This window comes from Dipodomys merriami, unplaced genomic scaffold, assembly GCF_024711535.1.
Source record: "Dipodomys merriami isolate MVZ:Mamm:240054 unplaced genomic scaffold, mDipMer1.0.p SCAF_2, whole genome shotgun sequence".
Classification (NCBI taxonomy): Eukaryota; Metazoa; Chordata; class Mammalia; order Rodentia; family Heteromyidae; genus Dipodomys; species Dipodomys merriami.
Genome location: NW_027203381.1, coordinates 37,547,489 through 37,572,270, shown reverse-complemented (window position 1 = coordinate 37,572,270; position 24,782 = coordinate 37,547,489). Strand labels below are relative to the sequence as shown.

The window sequence follows — 24,782 nt, the reverse complement described above, 5'->3', positions numbered from 1 at the left end:
ATTAATTTCAAGTGTGGGATCAGTTTAAGGCCAACCAGCAGAAATTCTATTCTGTCCATGTAAAAATGAGGTTTCACCACATTTACTTTTTATAACCTATATAAAAGTCAAGTAAAAGTAATGAATATCTAAAAGCCATCTCAGTGGGCTGGCAAAGACTATCTGTATTCTTGAAATGCTTCTTACATATTTCTCTCCTTGCAACAAGGAGCCCAGGCCTGATCAAAGCTAAAATGTCAAACTACTGAGAAAACAGCCCCATTTCCAATCCATTTCGCTGCCTAGAAATGGACCTCCTTCCAAGCCACTTTTGCATGGAAAAGCACTGGCAAAAGAAAGAAAAACTTAAGAGATCATGTGGCTGTAATTATTACCAGGCAAGGAATATTTCTGCAGCTCAGTGGTAAAGTAAAACTCTGTCGCTCTATGCTCCCAACAGTGTCCATTGCAAAACAACTGCCTCATTAAATCTCTGCAGTAAGATTAATATGCCGTAGCTGCACTACATTTATAACTTGGTACTCTATAAAAAGCACATTTAATGGTAAGAGCCAGAGCCTAGATACAAAGTATTACTATAAAAACTTTTGGCAGCAGTGCATATGGCAGGGCCTTCTCCTTGCAAGAGATATAAGTGAGGCTTTTTACTGGTGAATTGCAAGCATGAAGTCCTACATTTAAAAAACAGAGCTGGTTTTTATGGCAATGGCAGCAACACACGATTCTGAGGATGGTGTAAATATGAATGCATGAAGATTACTCAACAACTAAGACTGGCAAGAGATGAATGAACTCAAAATACTCTACTTCATACACACACAAACTTAAAACTGGACCATTTCCTAACAATTTGTTCTCTGGTCATAGCCAGCTTTTTAGCAAATTAAACAATCGTGGCATGAATTACTCAATCTTAAATCAACCAACACAGTGCCAAATGAGTTCAAGAAACTACCAACTGAAAAATGCATACTATTAAAAACAAAAGTTAGTGTTCTATTGTCATGATCCTGACATCTTGGATATCAATTATGTAAAGATATAAAAAAATACATACCCAACAAACAGTGGTCCTGATACTACATCACTAGTGGAATACTAAAGTTATTGGAGGTTTGCTATGTCAGAAAGTAGCTAAGAATACCTCTAAAAAATAAGAAAGCAATGAAGTTCAATATCATATTCAGGAATTTTATGTTAGTAAAGAAAACAAATAATAAATGTGTCTATATATAAATATATATATAAATATGTTATATTATTATATATAAATACATATTATATGCTATATATGTGCATGTATGTATAAAAATATATAACATATATTATATGTGTGTATATATATACATAACAAAAATAACACGTAAAACATGTTTATATATAAATTTTATCTCTATGCTTATATATACAAACATATATAAGCATTCATGTATATATGTTAATATATATAATTTCACACTTGAATCTTCCAAACGCCAGGAAAAAAGATCAAAATTTAAGTCCCTCCCCTACCCCCATTTCTGATTTTGGTACCCTTTGTCTTGTATGTAAGTATATTTGATTTGGAGAAGGAAAGAGGAATCAGAGAAATGGTAGAACAAAGGGTGAAGCAATGCAAGAGCAATACTCACTAGACACCCTGTTGGAAATGAACTTCACAACCACAGGGATGGGACAGGGAGTGGGAGGAAGAGAGGGAGAAAACAAGGGGAAGGGGTAAATGTACTCAGTACCCTATTTATGTAACTGTAACCCCTATCTCCTTTACAATAAGATAAAAATTTAAAAAAAGAAAAGGAGCCGGGCGCTAGTGGCTCACGCCTGTAATCCTAGCTACTCAGGAGGCTGAGATCTGAGGATCGCGGTTCAAAGCCAGCCCGGGCAGGAGAGACCGTGAGACTCCTATCTCCAATAAACCACCAGAAAACCGGAAGTGGCGCTATAGCTCAAGTGGTAGAGCGCTCGCCTTGAGCTGAAGAGCTGAGGGACAGTGCCCAAGCCCAGAGTTCAAGTCCCACAACCGACAAAAAAAAAAAAAAAAAGAAAAGAAAAGGAAAAGAAAAACAACTTTAGGCTAATGACTATCTCGTGTCAAAAAATTGTTGTATTTAAAGTTCTCATGTGTATAAATAACTAGTCAGCTAGATTTGCTGGAATATTTAGAAAAGAGAGACCATTTATTTAAAGTAAATGATGTCTGAAAATACTTCTTGTCTATACATGGGTCCAAATCATGTTCTCTGATTTCTCTTTTTGTTTTTTTATAGGAAAAGCTACCTTTGGGCTATAAAGAGTTAACCAGAAGCAGAAAGCCTTCCTAGTTTTCAAAAACCAAAAGGCGGGATCATTATTTTGTGTTTTCTGGGCTTTAGATATGCACTCAAACTTGAAATCCCATAAGATGAAAACAGATTTGGGGAAAATAAATCGCACATTGTTATAAAATGGCAAGCAGGCTCAAACGAATGAAAACAGCCTTGCCAGACTGTGCAGCCTTCTGTCCCACACTTGCCTGCTGGTCGGCTGTCTCTTTTTTTCCCTTACAGTCAAGCAAAGGTAAACAAACAAGCATTGCAAAATATAAACAAAAGCAATCAGTGGGCTGGTTAGGCATGAATGAACATCCTGGAGCCACCGCCTCAGCTTGGTGGGACAGGTCTGATTCCAGGCAGCAACAGGGCTAAGCAGCAACAGGTCCCAGGAGTTCATGTGGTCAAGGCTAAGAATATGCTTTTTTTTCTTTTTCTGTAGTGTTTATTTACCAATCACACTATTCTCTGAAAGTTACTAAACTGTTTTATAGAAGATAGAAAGCAATTACTGTCATCTGTGTGTTCTCTCTTTTGTCTATAAAGCTTCTCAAACAGAGAATTATCTCCGCATTAAACAAAATCATACTGTTGATGTTTAGCCTGTCTGTGGTTTTGCTTGATTGTTGTATAAGTCTATCGTGGTCCTTCAAATTCAAAGAAAAATATCCTAGATGCACTACTATCGAGAACATGCCAAATATGGTTTTATTACCATTCTCCTTATATAATGAAACTCCTTGTGGGAGAATGCTAAAAGAAATTTTAAAAAAACACACACATATACATATTTGGAACCAAATAAATGGTCTGTTCTTCCCATCAGAAAATTCTACCTATATTTCTTCTTTCCACTTAATGCCTCTTTATCACTTAATCAAAGAACAACCCAATAGAAGAAAGCAACTTCATCACTCCAACTTTAAAGTCATAAACAGAGTCCTACTATAAAGTCTTCTAACTTCTGAATAAATCTCCGTGACTGCCTTGTACCTAGAAGGTGACAGACATTTTACTAAAGACTCTGGAGGTTCAAAACTCTAAGTAGACTTGGTTCCTGGGCTCAGGATCTTGAAATCCACCATAGTTTCCCAACTGATGGGTAAAAACAGTCAGTGTATGAAGTCATTGGTTCTTTCAGTCCTCAAAATGCCCAAGAAGTTGTATATTTGTTTATTTAAGCCTTGAACACTTTGCCCATTTATCCAAGTCTGCCATTTAAAACATTTTCTGCCTGAAATGACAAGATGATGCCTAGCATGTAGAGAGAGGGAGGGAGGGAAGGAAGGAGGGAGGGAGGGAGGGAAGGAGGGAGGGAGAGAGAGACAATAAGAGGGAGAGAGAGAGGGAGAGGGGGTAACATAGGGAAAGCAGAGGAGGAAAACACAGAAGGGGGGCCTCAGATTGTGGGTGGACATATTTTATCCAGAGCAGCATTGGGCAACTTTTGAAGGGCGGACATACTGAGAACAAGGAGAACAAAGCTCTCCAAACTGAGAACCCATGGTGAAGCCAAAGCTGTGTGAATCTACAACAGGACTTTCAGGAAGAGCAGTACTCATGTCCCACTTACAAAAGGGACATCAAATAGAGTGGAAGGACAGGAATGCAGTGGCACAGACTAGGCTGGACATGTGGCTAGATCACCTGCAAACTTGGACTCTATGAAAGCTGTTCCATTGGCCACTGAGTGGATTACATGGACCTGGATAAAAACCAGATCATGAATCGGGGAATCCAATCTGGAGGCTACAATATAAACAATGAAAGAAGAGGACACAAACTGAGTTGATGGCAGAAAGGAAATACTGGGCTTAGAAGTCCAGCATTGGAATCTATATTGATTGTGGGCATAGGAAAGAGGGGGCTGTCTTGATGTCTGCCAGATGTCAAATTTTAGAGGAGCCATTCCTAGAGGAGAACTTGCACACTTGGTTTTAAATTTAGGTATACAGTATTCATCCAGCTAATGATTCAGTCTTCTATTTTAATACTCAGGTTTTGTCTTTTAACCATCTTCTCACTCACATGCATGGTGGCACATTAATGCCAAAAGTGAAGAGAGAAGAGAAAGAATTATCATACTAGCTAACCTTTTAATCTAATACAAGAGGTCCTTAGCGCCCCAAAGACATCTGACACTCTACCACCTGAGCCACAGATTCACTTCTGGCTTTATGTTGGGTAACTGCTGGTTAATTGCTTAACTGCCTTCAAATTATGATCCTCAGATCTCAACCTCCTGATCAGAAAGGATTATGAGTCACTGATTCTTGGGTTTGTTTCTGGGAGATTTCAGACTCTTCCTCCTTCCAACTCCTTGGTTGAATATCTTAGTATTCAACATTCATCACCAACACATTTTGATCTTAAATAATCTAACACCCTACAACGACAGACAAACTCAACTTCTACATTCCCTTGCTCAAAATTAAGCCAAGCCTTCAAGAAGCTTTCTTCTATTTTATGTAAAAAGAAAAAAACATATAAACATTTTTAATAACCAGGTGTTAAAGAGGTATTTTCTCTACAGCAATGTAACTGTTACACAACTAAAAACCTGTTCCAAAAAAAAACTTACTTCAAAGCATGTGCGGACTTTAGCACATAAGACAACCCAAATCATAAATGAAACTTATTTTGAAGCTAGACCTGTATGTTCTGGGGAAAGTCTCATTATTTTTCCATTTTACGAAATACACCTAGAGCTTCAGCTAAAATAACACAGCAATGAAATACTACTATACCCAGCAAAAGAAAATCTATGGCAAAGTGTCTTTATATTGGAGCCAACACACTTTCTAAAACTTCTACCAGCCATTCTTATTTCTTCAGCCAATTTAGATTGCAAATTGCAACAATGTTTCTGAATTGGATACTTAAAGTTATCTCAACAATTACTGAAACACTAGTTAAGGGAAACCTGTGTGTTCTATCTTGAACTAGAAACATTAAATGCCTGCAATATAACAGTACTTATACAATGCAGTACGACTTGACTTCAAGATTTGAGAGGATAAAACCGAATTCATTCACAACAATGTATCCAATAAGTATTATCCAATTCTCCTCACTTCTTTTTCTTTTAATTTAGTGAGTTCATCTTCTAAGCTACAATGTGCACTGATATATTTATAAGATATGAACAACGGATTTGATTTAGTATTAACATTTTCACAAGAGAAGGTTACAAACAACTTTTTTTTTCTTTTTCCCAGTCAACAATTCCAAATGGTTCTCCAGCAAACGGAAATCAAACTGCTATTAAAAGGAAGTAACATCAGGAGCAAATGTCTCACACCTGTAATCTTATCTGCACAGGAGGCTGAGATCTGAGGACTGCAGTTCAAAGACAGCACAGGCAGGAAAATCTATGAGACTATTACCTCCTGTTAACCACCAAAAAAGCCAGGAATGGTAGAGCTCTAGCCTTGAGAAGAAAAAAATGCTGACAGATAGTTAGAGTCCAGGCCCTAAGTTCAAGCACCACTACTGGCATACACATATGCAGAGAAGTGGAAAATGATTTGGGAAAAAAAGGAATATATATAGAATATATATATTCTATATATAATAAATATACACTATACACTTAATAGCTAAAATATATTTAATATATAGTATATAAATATATGTGTGTATATGTATTTCTTAAGCTCACATACAAGTGGCAAGCCCACATTTGTAAGTGATCCTACATAGGAAACTAAGAAAGTGGTTTCTGAAAAACTGTTCCAGTAACATGATGACTTGGGAAAAGAGTAAAAAAACAAAATCCTATAAATATGTTTAACAATGAAAGATCAGAGCAAAAAGTGAGGCTGTGATTTATGACTTATGAGCTATTACAAACTACAAGAAAATTTATGTATAATTGAAAAAAAACAAAATCCATTTTGCCTTCCTCTAGTTAGACTAATAAATTTTAAAATACATACAGCGTTGAATGTCTAAGGTTTCTTCAGCCCGATAAACAAAACAAGAAAAGCCACACCACCACCAAAAATAAACTATAAAAATAGATTATTATTGATTTTGCACCATTTCCACAACACTTTCCTTAAGGAATTTGAAACAAAGGAAATCTAAGAGCATCATTTTTAACTGTCTCACTGTACTTTTGATTTGTACTAGAACACCAAACCATTCCTTAAGTTTCCCTAAATACAACTTTTTCTTTTGTTTTAACATAATGTCTCCAAAATCAGATTTTAAAAGGTAATTTTTCCAACAGAATGTCAGCCTGGCCAAATGTGCATTCAATCTGCATGTATCCGCAGACAAGTAATAAAGACACCAGCACCATTAGCATAATCAATACACAATTTACAGAGCCACCCAGACAGAACTGGAAGCAAACGTGTATGTCATTATGCTGGTAACGATAAATTAATAGTTGTTTGTGAAAACACGTTCCCATTTTTATTGTCTCCATCTTGACTTGTCAAGATAATGTGATCACACATTAAATATTTTACTGTATATATGTGCTATATATAAACATAGTTAAGTGATTTATTATCAATGAGCTACAAATATGCATAAAGTAAAATGATCAAAATCAATCACATAAAAGAGAGAATGGCTGCTAAATAAACACCTCTGTAACTGTGTGCATAATTTTCACTAAATCATTGTCCAAATCTTACATGTCTTAGAAGGCGTCCAGAAGTGCATGTTTCTTCTTTTCTTGTTTTGAGGATTTTTGCTTGTTGGTTTGTTTGTTTGCTTTTTGGTATTGGAGACCAAACTCAATGCTTTTAAATGCTAAATACCCATTCAACCACTGAACTACACCTCAACCTTCATCAATTTTTTTCTTTTCTTTGTTTTTTGTTTTGTTTTGTTTTGTTTTTTTCTTTTCCTTTTGGTACTGATACCGAGGCTTGAATTCAGGGCCTTGAACCCTCACTTAGCTTTTTTAGTTAAGGGTGATATTCTGCCACTTCAGCCATGCCTTCACTTCTGGCTTTTTTTTTCTGATTAAGTTGAGAGAATAGTCTCCTAGACTTTTTTGCTAGGGCTGGCTTCAAACCTCCATCATCCCCTCTCAAACTTTTGAGTAACCAGGAGTACAGGCAATGAGCCGCCACCACCTGGCCCATCTTATTTTCTTAAGATAATAAGAAAGAAATTAATCTGGTCAATCTTGCTACAGTTGTTTATAATTGTTTTAAAACTCCAACACTTATTAAACTTTACATTTTGAAAATGTAAACAGTGCCAAAACAACAACAACAAAACATAAGTGCCACCTCTGAAATATTTGTATAAGACATCAATATTGGAATTTTTCTTCAGGAATGGTGGCAGATCATGCCCAATGCCCTCTAGAGATGACATATCAATGTCCTATCAGTTAGTTCGTGGGTCAATCCATCTTCATCAGGTGTGTAACCTTTCACAGATTTTTAAATAAAAGACAACAGAGATGCTTTCAGGCAGGTGAATTACCTTACCCTGCCAAAGGACCTATGAGTTGGTTTCCCCTGGAGCACCTCACATGGGGTATTCAATGTGAGCCAGGCACCAGGGGCTCAAGCCTGTAGTCCTAGCCACTCAGAAGACTGAGATATGAAGAGTGTGGTTTAAATCCTGCCCAAGTAGGAAAATCCATGAGACCCTTATCTCCAATTAACCATCAAAAAGCTGGACATGATGCTGTGATTCAGGGGATAGGATGTCATCCTTGAGGAAAATGAAAAGAAAAGAAAAACTAAGGGACAATGCCCAGGCCCTGAGTTCAGTCCCCAATACCCCCCCAAATGAATAAATAAATTCAATAATACTGTGCTACTTCCCCATTCATTGCAATCCTCTGCAGGCCAGACTATCACTTGATTGTTCTTACAATTCAAACTGGCATGCTCTCCTTAATAAGTCTTCTTACATTAAGCAAGAGCATCAAGAAGAAGACCTTTGAAAGTCTCTGTCAGGCAGTAGTTGTGCTGAGCTCTCCCCAGCCATCCCAGTGTGGGATCCCTCTGCACTGCCCATCTCCACCACTAAAACACCTCCAGATCAGCTTGCAGAGCTATTCTGTTCTTTCAGCAGAAGCCAAAGCCTTTAATTACACAATTAGGGATTTATCAGGTTTCCAGTGCTTTCAAGACTCTCTCAGGTGACAATGACTAATATCAACTCATAGTTCTTTCTTGTAGCAGTGACTTTCTCTTGGGGGAGGCGGGACAGGGAACAGGGGATGGAATTATAGAAAAGAATTCAGAACTAAATACCCAATGTAAAAGAGAACAACAGAAGAGAGGAGCTGGTGGGCAGAGGATTATTTCTACCTCTTGGTTTTTCTTTTGACTGGCCCCCTGGCCCTGGCTTCTTCTATTGGAGAATTATGAGATGAATGATTGCTCTCTTTCAAGTCAGAACACTGGTCTTCTGCTTCAGCCGTAGTAGTAAATGAATGAGCCCAGTGTCTGTGCCTCAGTATTTTTACCTACAAAATGGAGACAATGGAATCTGACACAAGGTTCGCTTCAGGCCAAACCGAGACATTAGGCCTCTGGAATCAAATCAGTTATAAATGTGAAGTATTAGGCATCAAGAGTGAACTCAGCTCTCCTCCAACTCCATTACCACCTTTTATTACATTAGAATGGTTTCTAAGCATTGAAGACGAGAGTTCACACAATTTCTCTCAGATTTTCTTCAGAGGAGGATATATTTTCTTCTCTACATGAAAAGGCAAAGCAGCCACAAAACTATGTTCTCCCTAAGGATTCTGCAGAAGAGGGAAATGAGAAAAGCACAAGCACGTTTCTCTAGCTTCTCCGAAAATCAACCCTAATAAAAAGTGATTCCCAGTTACTGACATGCTTCATTTTAAACATCTTGTATTTGTTACCTAAGGTAGCAATACTGTGAGGGGCCTTTCTACCATCTCACTTAGCAAGACTGAATAACATGCAAGATTCATCTGCAGGTCTACCTGGCTCAGGGATCCTCATGTCAACTCAGGACCAAAACTCTGCCATGATGACAGCAAAGACTAGAATAGAGAAGATTAATTCCCAAAGCAATGGACCCATGATCTGGGCTTTGTGAAGAAAGTCACTTTTCCTTCCACTGTGTAGACTTGTATAGAATCGGGGAAGGTAATTCCTAGAATTATACATCAGGAGACTCAGATTCTTCTCCTTGGGCTGTCACAATGCTTTGGAATGATTTACAGCATGACATTTCAGCCCTTTGGATCTTGGACATGATGAAGGGATGACCTCAGGTCCTCCCTGGTCCTGTGATCTAAGCCTTCTCTCCTATGCCCACACTGCTCTCTGCCACAGCTGCTCTGTAGCTCTTTCCTAACAAGACACCCAATCCCCACTATGGTTGACCTTTAGGAAACTAGACTGTCACCCTTCTTAGAATGTCTTCTAGAATATCTATGGAAATGATCCCAAAGAGGAATTTCCTGTCACTATCATTTGAGAATACTCCACTCATTAAAAGTGGCTGGTCACAATCCTCCTGGCTCTCTCCATTCCATCTTCCATTAGGATTTCTTTCACTTCATTTAGCATTAGCATTGAATGAAAAAGGATAAATTGGATATATGAAAGGCATGTGATTGGCTGTATTAAGGTGTTAGACTATGTATATAAAGTCAACTTCATGGCAGCTATCATTTAGTTAGTATAAAAAGAGAGACAGTGTTTATTAAGGGTGTCAATGGACACATCACTGCCAGGACCAACCCAGGCCACTGTCAGGCTGTATCTCCAAAGCTCAAAGGGCAAGTGGGAGTCAAGCAATCTGGAATGACTTAGTGAAGGAAGGCTGGCCCCTGAACAATCAGGGAAAGGTAAGGGAAAATAAGATCAAAGTGAAGAGAACAGTTGTGTTTACCATAGAAAGAACAGAGAATAAATTAAGAAGTAAGATGTTTCTGGTAAGCTGTCCCCAAAGAAGATTTGGGATAAGAAGGAAAGCAGGCGCTAGGCACAGATACAGACTGGAGGTTGTTAACTGTATGCAGGCATGTCCTCTTCAACTTTCACATTCTCTACCCACAGGCACTTCTAGACCAAACAGACTCCTTTCTCCAACTGGAATAAAATGCTTCTACACACATATGGTGATGACCTGGGTGACAGAGAAAATCACTCCTTCACTTATTCCTTTTTAAATCCCAGCCTAGGTTTAATTCTTAACTGAAAAAGTATAGATAAACCTAGTGATTAAACCATCCATAATGACAGATGAATTATTTTTGTTTTGCTCCCATCTCAAGAACCACCTTTGCAAATGAGCATCGCATTTTCCCCCAAGAACCAGAATACAACCTAACGTACCATAAAAGTGGTACCAGAGGTTCTAAGATTAATTAGCCTCGGTTTATCATTATCTTTTAATTGAACTTTCTGCACAAATTTATCTTTCAAAATCCTCTACATTTGCAAGAAGAAGTTGATATTTAGAATTAATCACTGTCTTGACCTCCATGAACATGCTAGCTCTTTTGGACTGAACCCCACAAAGAGTTGAGAAAGAAACACTCATACACACACACACACACACACACACACACACACACACACACACACACACACACGCCACCTCCAGATGGGGCCTCAGGAAGGGGCTATGTTGAGCACACTCTACCTGGACTCCACATTTCAATCATAGCAAAAAGGAACTTTCTAGAATAGAAAAGAGTTGCATAGTACACAAAAATGAGAAGACCCTTGAAAGAACAAGAAACAGTTGCTAGACAAGTCTAACCACTCTTGGAAGAGCTCATATGTATTAACTCTCAATTTTCACAACCCTGTGAATTAAGTATTATGATTACCCAGATGTACAGACAAAGTAACTAAAGTACAAAGTGAGTAACAACTTGGCCAGAGTCAACCAGATTAGAATATCAACCAGGAGTATAGTTGAATAAGCATGCACTTAATCATCGCTCATTATGTCTATCAGAATTCCAGAAATAAGATGAGGTGCTAAGGATTTGGGGGTAGGAGTATAGCCATGACACCACAGAGATAGGGAATATAAAACTGAAGGAAGATTCAGGGGAAAATATTCTGTCAGGTGCAAAAACCACTGGTAAGGAAGAAAATGTCAAGCAACACAGATCATACAATCTTAAAACTTCTCTATGGCAAAAGAAAAAACAAACAATTACCAACCATAAAGTCAAAATCAATCTAGGAGAAATACGTATAACATATGAATCAGACAAAAAACTAATTTTCTTAATGACATGAGCTGTTTATTCAAACCAAAGGATAAAAGAACCCAGAAAATAAAAGGGCAATTCACACACACACACACAAACCAAGTTTATAAACATTTGAAAAGATGCTCCCTCTACTTTCATTAGCATAAGTGCTCATGAAAATGTCAATGGAAGCCGGGCGCTGGTGGCTCATGCCTGTAATCCTAGCTACTCAGGAGGCTGAGATCTGAGGATCGCGGTTCAAAGCCAGCCCGGGCAGGAGAGACCGTGAGACTCCTATCTCCAATAAACCACCAGAAAACCGGAAGTGGCGCTGTGGCTCAAGTGGTAGAGCGCTCGCCTTGAGCTGAAGAGCTGAAGGACAGCGCCCAGGCCCAGAGTTCAAGCCCCACGACCGACAAAAAAAAAAAAAAAGAAAAGAAAATGTCAATGGACTACCAGGTTTTTTTTTCACAAGTCGAACTAGTAAAAACCAAAGTAAGCATAGCTCTAACCCTGCCACTAACAGGAGTGTACAGTGTTCTTATCATCCAGAGGACACACTGGCCTTATCTATCAAAAATTTAAATGCATATTCCCTTTAACCAGTAGCTCCATTTTTAGGAAATTACTCAATATAGCATACTCATACAGAATCATACATGTATGAAGCACCCCTTGCAAAAAGAAAACTAAATCAGCACATAAATAAGAGAAAACATCTTGATGATATGAGAAGGAGGGACTAAATAAATGACCATCAATCATACAGTGGATAGGGTAGAGGCATTAATATAAAAATGAAGGATACAACTTGCTGACACTGAAGAATTCCTAGGAAACACATTGTCATGATTTGGATATGATTTTCCTCCTGCAGGTTCATGAGCTACAAAGTTCTTCACTGGTATGGTAGGTTGAGATGGTAGAAATTTTAAGAGATGAGGTCTAATGGAAGATTACCAGATTATGATGGTCCTGTCCTGTAAATGGATTGATAGTTATCTCCCTTAGATTATTTTTCACAGCACACACTCTTATAAAGTGAGGCCATTCCATGCCTTGGCTTCTGCATGCAGCCAGCCTTAAAGATTCTTGTTTTATTTTGCTTGTGTTTGTGGTGTTGGGAATAAACTCACAGCCTTGCACCTAATAGGCAAGCATTGTACCACTGAGCTACATCCCCAGTAGCATCAGGTATTTTGTTATAGCACTACTATATGAACTAATACTTGTATTTAGAGCCCTTACTGCTGTTTGACAAAAAAGTGACTGGTAGATGGATGGATGGATAGATATCCATATGCATGTATGCACACACACATACCTACACACACAAACTGCATATAGGTTGTAACTTAAGAACAGTACAAGTAGCTGCCAATATGCATTACCACTTGCTATCCATATCCTCTCTAAATAACTGCAAAATACATATTTAAAGAACAGTTCAAAGGAGCAACACATTAGCCTGTCCAGAATATTGATGCATTCACTCTAACCTGGCTTGGAGAATTCTGTGGATGGCGGGAACAGCTATACACAGACAACTTTGCATAGAATTTTATTCCTTTCTGGATAATACTATCTCAGAAACAAGCAAACAAAACACACACACACACACACACACACACACACACACACACATACACACACACACACACACATGGGAAATGTAAGTTGAAAATGAAAAAAAAAATTGGTTAAGTGTCTTACTGTTTGTATAATCTCCTACCATTTTTTTTTTCTACGCAAGTGCTTAATTAAAGAATGTGACAGAAGGCTGGGCACCGGTGGCTACCTGTAATCCTAGCTACTCAGGAGGCTGAGATCTGAGGATTTCGGTTCAAAGCCAGCCTGGACAAGGAAAGTCCGTGAGATTCTTATCTCTAATTAATGACCAGAAAACTGGAAGTGACGCTGTGGCTCAAGTGGTAGAGTGCTAGCCTTGAGCTAAAGAGCTGAGGGACAGCGCCCAGGCCCAGAGTTCAGGCCCACGACCGACCAAAAAAAAAAAAAAAGAGTGTAACAGATTGGTGATATACTGCCATTTTAGTATATACTGAGGTCCTTGATGTGGATACTGTGCAAATAATCTGAAAAGATTCTAAGAAGAAACATATTATGGTAGTGGCTATTTTCCTACATATCTATATGATGAAATAGGACAGTTGTTAAATTGTCTTTGGATACTAAAATGAGGGAGTTTATCCAGCATTTACAGAGCACTGTGAGAATTAAAACATTATATGTTGAAACAATGCTTGATAGGAAATGTACTCATTACCTTGCTCATGTAACTGTAACACCTCTGTACAGTATTTGTACAATAAAAAAACATATTTAAAAAACGAATAAATAGAACTAAGTAATGACAAACCCCAATGAATACCATTGTAGGAAGTTTATTTTAACAGCAAAATAGGCTCTTATATGAAAGATGGGCAGACTTGGAACACAAGTTAGCTTCATATTTACTTCATACTTTCATACTTACATGAATTGACAACATATTGTTCTGTAAAACTAGTACAATTTGAACTTAACATTAGGAAAATACATGAAGCCTCACCCCTCCCATACTCTCCCTGGCTGCCACGAAGTAAGAGTTTTACACTGCCATAACTTCCTACCAGTTTTCTCTTGCCATAGGCCCTCAGCAACTGGGCCAAGCAACCATGGATAGAAACCTCCAGATCCCTGACTCAAAGTAAATCTTTTCTCCCTTAAGCGGACTTCTCATTTTGCATTTGATCACAGCAATACAAAGGCTGGCTAACACACAGCATTTAGACAAATGGATGGACATGAACTGAAGATGACGAATCAACAGAAGTCAAACTCAATGACAATGCCATCCTTACAGCAATACACTTTGATTTGGGTTCCAATGGGTGTACTGCTGAGAGCTCAAACATATCTCACTGCTGAAATACACCTAAGACACAGGACAGTACAAATCTGGACACACACACACACACACACACACACACACACACACACACACACACACACACACACACACACACACAGGATTTCTAGTCCAAAGCAGATGCTGCTGCTAACATATCACCCAGTGAGATAACAACCCCAGAGTGATGAACCAGTTGCTGGCCCGGGCTCTTCATTCAGAAGCTACAAACTTCTCTGTGGGAACTTCAGGGCTGGAAGGAAGCCAAGGCCCTGGGAATGGCTCAGTATATCATATATGGGTCCTATCAGGTATTTAATTTCTATCAGATCCTTAAATGGTTACTTTGACAAGAAGCCATGATGGACATGCAGACCATCTGACTAGTGTCTTGGAGATTTGAGTCGTACAATTTAACCACATGCTTGTGCCATCAATGTGAATTATTTATTAACTTGGAGGAATCACAATTCCATAATATCAGAATTCGAATGTGTAGGAGCTAGAAGGGGACTAGAATTTTCTCCGTGAGTGATTTTGGTTCCACAGATTATTTAGCACTGAAATATAAGCCAAGCCCTTGGCTAAGTACTCTCTAAGTACTCCCCTGGCTAGGCTAGGGCACAGAGGCAAACCACAGCCACTCCTTAGCCCATACACAACACCTTACACTCATATTGGGTTTTAAATATGCAAACCAGGCAGTATAAAATGACTTACATATAAGAGGAGCTATAAAAGGGTGCCATTATCTTATAATGATTTTATTTTGAAGATTAAAGATTTAGTATAATGATGCAATACTTATGTAAATGACCTATATGATGCTGGAGGAGGCAAAAGGGATTTCATGCAAATCACCTTTTTCCTCGGTCAGTTACATTCCACCATCACCATTCACTCCAGTGTGGACATCTTTGACCATGAAGACCACCATGATACCCAATGTCATTATTCCTAAATAGTCTTACACTTAAAATCCACGATTCCATAAAAGTTTATCTCAAAGCATTCATCCTATCTCTCAGGGAAAAGTAATCAAACCTGTACAACATGCATTTTTCAATACATCTTTCTGCCCTGCTAGTATTCTGTGCCTGCATATTTAATGTAATGAGTTTCTTGGAACTTGTTCCAACTTATTTTTGCATACTGGGGTTTCTCAAGTAAAATTTAATTTTACTTTATTTTTGTTATTTTTTATTGGAGCTTGAACTCAGGGCCTTAACTTTTTCAGTCAAGGCTGACACTCAATCAGTTGAGCCACAACTCCATTTCCAGCCTTTGGTGGTTACCTGGAGATAAAAGTTACATGGACATTCCTACCCTGGCTGGCTTTGAATTTAATGCTCTGATGTCAGCCTCCTGAGTAGCTTAGATTACAGCATGAGCATCCGGTACCTGGCTTAGTTTGCTATTGTTTAAAAAAAAATATGTCAACTTCATATGTACTCTCAGAACCTCTAATTATCATGTAGGAAGTATGCCAATAAATTCTTGAAAATTAAAAAAGTCTATTAGTTTTACTATCACATAATTAACATTCAAAAAATGTTATCCAAAAATTTTAGGACAGATCAAAGATATTGTAGTGTCAATGAATGAAGTCTAAAAGACTTGAAAGAGTTCTCTATATTATGTTTAGTGGTTTCTGGCTATAAGACAAAATCAAGCTTACAATTATTAGTAAGTATAGCTCATCGAACATTTAATGCCAAAACACACACTTTTGAAACTCATTTTATCTCATTGTTTGGACATTTTCAACTGGCAGAAAAAGTTAGCATACCATATACATGTCTTACCCATGTATCTTGGAGCAATTAAAAATCTTTGGAAGGTGTTTACAATCTCAGCCAGATTTCTAGACTCTGAGCTTCCTAAGAGCAAGGCTTATTTTTGTTTCCTTCTGAAGTGAATCCTCAGAATTGAGCACAGTGCCCAGGATGAAATACTGTAAGCATGGGGTGGGGAAAATGTAAAATGATGAAACAAGCCCCCACGTGTCCTTGAAAGAAATTTGAATCCAAGAGGACAGACTCTTTGGCTCACCAAAACAAGTAGCTATATGTCACACTCACACCTCAGCTCTTCTACTGTGAAACCCCCTCTCTACTAGGCTCTGACCATCACTCTGTGTGTGTGTGTGTGTGTGTGTGTGTGTGTGTGTGTGTGTGTGTGTGTTTTAATTATTGCCTCTTTCTAAGAATTAGTATGCATTCCCTGCATCCAGTTCTTCTTCCCTCTGGCCTCAGGTGTGCAAAACCTTTTGTGTTATATGTGGACAGATTGGAAGTTCAGGCTCTACACATCAGCTGATAGTTAGCTAAGTCAAGATGGCACCACCTTCCTGCCAATGTTTTGGCTTTATTAGCACTTGGTAGAGTGGTACTTGGGATGAATGCTAATGAGACTGATGATCTATCTGATAAACAATACCCTTACATATACCCAAAACATTACAATTTAGTTGGATCTAATCTGATTCTATTTTACTGGATCTAATCTGATTCCACTATGAAGAAAAGGGCTATGGAAGAACATGTAAGAAAGGCTGAAAATTACTTAAAAGTGAAGATACAGTTTAGAGCACAATATTTGTTAAGAGTTCTGGCCATAGAACACTTCTAATAAAGCACTTTAACCCTCACTGTGTATGAACTTTTCACCACTCTATGAGTTTTCACAAGTGTACCATGTATTCCAAAGTTTCCATCTTGATATATCCCCCATGGTACACTGATGGGATAAAACATTTTGGGGGAAAAAAGGCAAAAATAAAATAAAGAGAAGGTAATACAAATCATGAAATGACACTTTATGACAGTGATTTTAATTTTTAAAGGAGATTATATTCCTTACAATGATACTGATTTGGAGTGGGGAAATTGGTTTTGCTTTAATAAAATTGACACATGGATCTGCTAAACAAAATATATTTTATAGAGCACATTAGAGTACACATGTACACATTTCATATTGTACTTTTTTAGTTTGGGGACAGTCCTGGGGTTTGGAACTCAGGGCCTTGTACTTGCTAGACAGGTGATCTACCTCTTGAGCTTCTCACCCAGCCTTTACACATTTGTTATGCCCCCCTCCCCCTGCCCACCATTGTGGGGCTTGAACTTCAGGGACTGGGTGCTATACCTGAGCCTCTCTATGCTCAAGACTAGCACTCTACCACTTGAGCCACAGCGCCATTTCAGGTGTTTGAATGGGTAGAGGTAAGAGTCTCACAGGGACTTTTCTACCCAGGCTGGCTTCAAGAGGCTCAGCCTCTTGAATAGCTAAGATTACAGGCATGACAACCAGCACATGGGTTACTTCTACGTAAGTGCTCACATTTATGTTCACACTGGCCTGGATTGTGAGCTTTGCACTTACACAGTCCACCACCACACCCAACTTTTGGGGTCTCCAGAAGTATATGCCTGGGCTGTCCTGACTCCACAATCTTCCTAATCTCTGTTTCTCAAATAGCTGTGATGATAAGAGTCAGTCACAGTGCCCAGCTCTCATACTGTTTTTCAATAACTGATAGGTTGAAACTTTTTTGTTTCAGATATATAAAAATGTGTTATCATAATCACAACACCACAATGTAATTCCAACCAAATGCATAATTATGAAAATGCATATTCTGAATGTCAGCTGCTCAGCCTTACTCAGCTTGGGAGATTTATACTCATGCATGAATAGTACAGTATATACTTTCCAAACCAAATCATCTTCATTAGAAAATAAGACTTAATATGAACACATGCCCAACATGAATGCATATGCAAATGAGAAATTTACATATATATTTAGGATTTTTTTCAAAGCATTTTTATGCCATGGAATTAAAATATAGGGTGGTTAAAATAATTTTTAAATGTATGTATTTATTGCAAACAATTTTTTCTTAGAAAGGGGAATTTCTAGACAGTTCTATGTGAATCTTGTTTTTTAAAAAATTATAATTCTCTGCTATGAGCCATCTAGAGTAGAAAAGGTAACTATGGTGTGTGCAGCTATAATGATACCCAAGATCAGCCCAGTGCTCATAGCTGTGACAGGGTCCCCAGGCATCGGGGTAACTGCTGCTTGATCATTATCCCTGCTAAAAGTGAAGACACTGAAGTTATAAGGAATTCATATCTTACTGAATTTCTTTCATCTCTAATAATTACTAAACTGGCATAATTACTTGTACGAGAGGTGGAATGTGATGCATGCTAAAAGCCCAAGCTGCCTAAAATTAAAGATTAAAAAAAAAACCATGATTCTACTTAGTTTTCAAAGATTTATCTTGTGTCAGGCTTTTATGCCAAGAGTTGCATAATTATTTAAACCATTTAAAAGCTTTCCTTCCACTATTTGATTAATACTATAACAGAGCTATTTAAATTTACTAATGTTAACTTTAATGTTTAAGTTTTAATTGCTTTGTAATAACATTGTTCTAGAACATATTTTAAATCAGCCTGGTACACTTTCATTACAACAAACAAGGCACATGAAACCATAGCCAGTGCACCACATAATTCCCAAACAAAAACATAGGAATAAATCTCAGATTTAATTGAAATGGGATTGGGAAAGTTGTGTGGGTCTACCAAACAGCAGCCTAATGAACTACTTTAGCCTTTGACAGAGCTACCAGGAATCAATGGGGGAGTGGTAGATACATCTGAGAAGATACTTCACTAGAGGGTTGATTTGGCTTATCTGCCTATATATCAAAATCTCACTTGATTCAACAACAATCTTTAGCATATTACTTAATGATAATATTCACATTTTGAACAAGCCATAAGGCTATTAACATGTGATCTAAATGGTGCAAGTCTTAAAATCATTTTCTCTGTACTAAAAATAACCAACCAAACAAGCCCTACTGAACATGATGTCTATTTAAATCCAGGCACTAGGACTATCTTCTATGGTAACAGAATTAATGACACTAAACCAGCAAAGTGAATTATCAGATCAATTAATATGACACACTAATAGGAAAAACAGACCTTTCATAAAATTCCCAATTGGTCTTCAGAGACCTTCACTTTACTCCTATCAAATCTTCTTTCTCTTTACTGCATGCTCTTACATCAAAATGAAAACTCCAGCAAGAAACTACATCAACAAGTATTTTACTAGGCTGTACCAAACTAGCCAACTCACACAAACTTCCTTTAAAAATAAATGAGTTGGGAAGCTATCTTAAAATGTTCCCATAAGATAAAAAGAAACCTCTTACAAATATGCTACAAAACTTGCACGGGTCCAAATAAGTAAAAAGAACTAAGTATAATTACTGGAAGCAAGAAGTTGAAAATGCTGTCATCACTGTGAGACGTCACTGCTGTCAATAAGAATAACTACAATGGATTTCAAGGGACAAGGGAATACTCTGGCAAGACAAAAAAGAAAAAAATATTAACAGCTTGCTGCATAAAAAGCTGCTAATCTCAAATCCCTTTGTAATTTCATTTTTACATGTATGCTTTTATGTTCAATATCCTATTTTTTTGCCCCTTTCTGGCTGGATGAATAAAAGCCAACAAATCCACTCGTGGATCAAACAGATGTTTTTGTTTTTTAAGGCCAAGTGGAATCTTGTGAATTTCTGTACCCTCCCTTTAAGAAGATGCTGCCAGAAGTACTGAAATCATGAAACCGGCGTTTTGGAAAAGACTCACTGGACCATCCGTTCTGGATCTTCGGCTAGCACTCATGGGATTCTTGCCAACTGTAATTGCTGTTTTTGTTTATTTCGGATTGTCTACTGATTGGACTATAATCAATTTAATGACTTCAACATCTCGTCAGTATAATTTAGTGGTAGTGGAGACAAGAAATAGTCACTGGTTGATGGATGAATAGTATAACTATTGAAAGGAGGCATGAATGTCAAGCACTAAACTTGGGCAATGTGTCTAACCTTAGGCTTTTTAGCACCCAGTGTAAAGGTAAAAGCATATGTTTCTGTGTGCCACACCAGAAACAGTTATAATTATAGAAAGAAATATCAATATATGTAATGTGTATATACTTTCACGTATGTATTTAAATATAGCATACATCTTCTTCATACTTTCTTTTAAAAAGAAACTTACCTTGGGGTAAGACCTATTTTAAACAAAAGGGAGTCATGTTTAACCTACCAAAAATAATTTTTAGCATAATGCTATTTTTTTAATATGGAATCATTTCCACTACCTAAATGGTGTTTTTGAGAACTAAAGCACATATAGTATAAAGAAACCATATTTTCTTTGATTGAATCTGTTCTCTTGTCTTCCCATACAAACACATATATTTTGACTATGAAAAAGAACAGAAAACAGAAGTTTAAATACAAATGGAGGAGTTTAATGTTTCATTAACTTGTGGTAACTTTTTTAATACCTACAATTTTTTGCACCTTTTCCCTTAGAGAATACATGTAGCCTAGTGGATGGATTTTCTGACTTTCAAAAGGGTTGGAACTTAAAATCCACTGCATTTTCATTCAAATTCTATCAATTATATTTCTTCTTTAAAATTTGAGGTGGGTTTCTGCCACTTCATTATATTTCTAAGTAAATTGCTTCTCTTAAAAAAAAAAGAATATAATCAAAGGTAAATGGGGGAAAAAGGTCCATCAAAAGTGTGATAATTTCAAAATGTGCCAAGTTAAACAGGCTCTTTGGGGGCTCTCTTTCTCCCCAGTTCTTACCATCCCTCTCTGGAGACCCCTGGTATGAGTTTATGAACACCTAAGGGTCCAGATATTCTAATTGTATCTTGTGTTTAACTTGGCCATTTAAGTGACTAAGTACTCCCCTCTCTCCTTCCCAGCTTTATAACTTGGCTCTTACAAAATATATCACACCTTCATATTGTGGACCACTTTCTTCTTTTTTTTCTTTTTGCTTCTTATAGTGATTTTTGGAGTAAACTTGAACCAGAAAAAAAAAACAACTATTTGTTATCAAGTAAAAAGGCCAGGAAACTTCCATCAGAGAAGCACCACAAGAAATAGAATAAAGAGCCTGCAAGAAAAATAGAAATAGGTCACAATTGACCAATTTGATGCTACTGATGTGCTGCCTCTAAAAATAAGCTGACAGCAGAACTATTTCCAGTCAGGTAATCTACTCAAATACCATTGTCTACTCTCAGGAATTGAGACAAATAACTAAATAATACAAATAAGGTAGGAAAGGGGAATCATTTAATTGTCTCACTACCCATGCCTATAAATACTGGCTGCACTTCTCCACTGCATTTATCACAGGGTTATTTTGACTATGTGCAGCAGAAGAACAGAAGTTCCCGACCTTTTCTGTTGGCTGATGAGATTTTCATGCCAGAGTTTTGAGTGACAGGAAGGATAAGGGAGTTCTCTGTTTCAAAATATACTTCGCAGCTTGCACAAATACAAAAAAAAAAGTTCTTTTTTTTAAATGTTGAACAGTTTTAATTTACTTAGAAAGCTCAAATAATACAGCCTTCTCTGCACTCAAAAATGGGATGCTCACCTTCAGGAGGAGGTCTGTTAGGACAATGACCCTAAACTTTGCTACAAAGGAAAAGCTGCATAATTTCTTAAGTAGTTCTAATGCTCATTGGAAGTACTAAAATGTAGGAGAATTCACAGCATAAACTCATCTGTTAATAGAAATTTCCTATCTGTCGCACCACAATTTTTTAAAAAAGTATTTGGTTAAAAAAAATTGAAACTTCAGACTTAGGGGTTATTTTGTTTAGATGTCTTCATCTGCCACATGTAACCTATTCTCCTGGGATACAAGTTTTGAATTATCTGAAAAGTGGTGGCTTTATTCGGAGTATCTTTTAAACGTTGTTTGTTAAAGAAATAACATGTATATAAGAAACAAGTTGGAAAGTGGATGCACGACTTCATGTTTAAGACTATGTCACCACCGCCTTCCTCCCTCCCTCCAGTCCTCTGCCACTCAAGGTGGTTAAAAGTGGGCTCTATGTGGTTTTGGTGGAGTCACTCATTGAATAAAATCAGGATCTTTACCTTTGAATGACAAAAACTAATCACTTCACAAACTAAGAGACTGAAATCAGTACTGCCATTTTATACCTGCTAACAGCCCAGTGCTGACCATGGCCTGTGACTACTAATGCCAGAGTATCTGTCATAATAATTCCTCTTCAGTTTTTCTAGGACCCATGTGTGATATTGTGAACAACACAGTAGATACAATCAACATACAGCACATCCTAAGACACATTCTGGACAGGGGGAGAGAAAAAAAAAAAGGAGATCCGTCCAAGAAAAGACAAGGAAAAATCAAAATACTCAAGCAAGGGCCAGATATTTTAACAAGAAACCTACAAAATGCTTTTGCACCTCTCCAAAACCACTACTATTGTCACAGCTCTTCGGTTGACATTGGCCATCTTAATATGTAGGTTTCCAAGCAAATATATATTCTGCAGACAAACAAGCCACTCTTCAGTGAGGAGTGTACTATTTTTATTGCACTCTTCAGTTTCTCACCCCCAAAGCCCAGTCTGCCTACCTGAGGTCATACCAAGACCCAATGGGGAAAAACATCCTACTCAAGCCCAGAAAAATGGAAGCAAAATCTTTGTTTCTAATGCACAATTTATTTAGAACCTAGCAATTGAAACAGAGGCAATGGCTTCGTGCATACACTGGTATAATTTTGCAACCTGACAAGAAGACAAAAGAATAAAACGGCCTGGTTCATTCATTTTCACCTGCCTCTCCCCCGCCCTCACCTACTTAATAACCTGGGTCCCAGGTATTTCAGAGCTTGGCTTATCTAAGGCTGCCCAGCAAATACGGTCAACTGATGGCTTCCCTTCATTGTCCATCCAAGGTCCGAGGTGCCCGAGGAGATATCCTCTTTAGGAAGCAGAGGGAAGGCACACTTGCATTCCCAATCAACACAACTTTCACTGTAAATTCATTCCAAAAAAATGCAAGACGAACACCGAACGCCAGAAGCTACGGATGAGAAAAACGACCCATGGTGCAAACTTTAATAAACTTTTTAAAAAATCAAAACAAAAAACTCCTCGTATTCCTGCAAGGAGCTGTCAGGAGTCTTTTCTAGGAGCCTCGGAAAGTAGGCTGACCCCCTAGCTCTACCCACATTTAACTCATGTTGCTGTGGACCAGTGAGGAGGAAGACGTTTCTCCTGGCCCTTCTCTGCTTTACTTTCAAGGCAGCGGAGGCTCGCAGCAAGTTTTCCCGAGCGAGCGCCGATCCAGGGTTACCCTGACACCACGCACGCCATGCTCTCCATCCACACTTTCATCTTTTCAGGCCCCGGGGTCAAAGTGTCCTCTGGGTGGGGTGGGGGGGAAATGTGGCCCACGTGAATGTAAACCAGCCCCCAAACTGTGTCAAGATACATGTCACTTGGTTTCCAAACTCAAAACTTCTCTGCGCTTCAGGGAAAAAATAAAAATAAAAATAAATTAAAGGGGAAAAAAAAGCCAGCGATCGGGGCTGGGAGGCCCTCCCCCACCCCGTCCCTTCCCAGAAGAAGAAAGGGCTTTGTGTGTGCGGTGAGAGAGCTCCGTTAATCGACTTCCTAAATACACACTGGCCACGGCCTGGAGGCTTCAGGCGCTGGGCTCTGCCCGCCCTCCTTGCCTCCGAGCCCGTGGCGGAGTCGCCAGAGCCGGTGGCAGGAACCCAGGCCACGGGGAGCCCGGGTCCAACAGCCCAAGAGGAAGAGGATGCTGTGCCCCGGGGAGCAGAGGGCGGGGCCGGGCCGTACGGTCCTCCGCTGGACCCTGCTGGCCCCCGCGGGCACACTAGCAGCCCTTTGTCCTCCTCTTTAGGAGGTCGTAGGGCCTGGGCCACCTCGAGCTGTGGCCCCCTTGGTCTCCCATCTTCCCCGCCGGGCTCCTTGTCCAGTCTGCCCGCACCTCCTCCGGTCCCCCGCGCGCTCCCATTCCCCCTCCGGGCTGTCGGCTTCGCAGCGCCAGTCCCCACCCCCCGACTCCCCCACGGCCTCCCGCCCCCGATTTCCCCGAGAGGAGGCTGGCGAAGGTAGATGGGGAGGACAGAGGGGGGGGAGGAGGAGGAGGAGGAGGAGGAGGAGGAGGAGGAGGAGGAGGAGGAGGAGGCCACCACGTGACTCCCCTCGCCACATTCCAACACAGCCACCAGGATCAATAACTTCAGTGTCCCGTGCCCCCCCTCCTCCGCCGCCGCGGCTAGCTAGTGCACCCCCAAACCATGTATACACACACACACACACACACACACACACACACACACACACACACACACACACACACACAGAGTTCCCTCTGCAATGGGGAGCCCAGCCCGACCCCTGCACGACAAGCAAAGGACAGCAAGGGACACAGGAGGAGGAGGAGGAGGAGGAGGAGGAG

The 24,782-nt window shown here is 39.0% G+C and overlaps 1 protein-coding gene across 3 annotated transcripts in view; it reads right to left on the bottom strand.

The window, feature by feature from the left end:
* Positions 1-24,782, bottom strand: part of Znf521 (zinc finger protein 521) — a 289,500-nt gene that overhangs the window by 262,343 nt on the left and 2,375 nt on the right. The window lies entirely within an intron of this gene.